Raw genomic sequence first — 1,078 nt, forward strand, 5'->3', positions numbered from 1 at the left:
GGGATCGAACTAGAACAAGCTGAGGCTGAGAGCTTTGTGGAAGCAGCCACTTAAAGAACTGAGCTAGAGCCAGGCCCCCGAGTTTATGATTCTTAATAGCTGAATAATACTCCACTGTGTAAAAATACCACATCTTTTTCAAACATTCCTCAGGTGATGGGGATCTTGGTTGTTTCCAAGATTTGGCTATCACAAATTGTGTTGCTACAAACATAGGCACACATATATCCGTATGATATGATGTTTTCAGATACGCCGGGAAAATTCCCAGTAGCTGACTTAAATGGGATTTCCAGTCCAACTTTTCTAAGGAGTCTCCATGTTGATTTCTATAACAGTTGCACCAGTCTACATTCCCAACAGCAGTGGACAAGGGTTCCTTTTTCCCCACAGCCTCTCCAACATTTGTTGTTTGGTGAATTCCTTATGATAGCCATTCTTTCTGGGGTGATGTTGTTTTAATTTGCATTTTGCAGATGGCTAGTGATGTGGAGCATTTTTTCATATATTTCTTCGCTTCTTTAATTTAATCCTCTAAGAAGCGTGTGTTCATCTCAGATGCCCATTTCTGGATTGGGTCTTTAAATTTTGGGGCCCTAGGGGTTTTTAGTTCTTTATAAATTCTAGAGAGCAGACTTTTGTCTGAGTACTTATTTGTCATGATTTTTCCCAAATTTGTGGGTTGCCTTTTCACTTGTTGGTAATTTCTTTTGACGTGAAAAAACTTCTCAGTAAAAGCAGGTCAAAGTTGTTAATTCTTTCAACTGTTTCCCGTGTGACTTGATTTCTGTCCATGAACTCTTTGCCTACCCCTATTCTTCAAGAGTTCCTCCTACTATCCCTTCCAGGAGATTTAGTTTCTCTGCTTTAATGTTTAGATCTTTAATCCATTTTGACTTTAGTTTAGTGCATGATGATAGACCTGGGTCAAGTTTGAGTTTTTGGCATGTAGAGAGCCAGTTTTTCCAGCATCATTTGTTAAAGAGGCTATCTTTCTTCCAGTGGGTATGTTTGGCCCCTTTGTCAAAGATAAGGTGGCTGAGTGTGTTCGTAGGGGCTTCAGCATCTTCTAATCTAT

This window comes from Octodon degus, unplaced genomic scaffold (assembly GCF_000260255.1).
Source record: "Octodon degus isolate 3935 unplaced genomic scaffold, OctDeg1.0 scaffold00051, whole genome shotgun sequence".
Lineage (NCBI taxonomy): Eukaryota > Metazoa > Chordata > Mammalia > Rodentia > Octodontidae > Octodon > Octodon degus.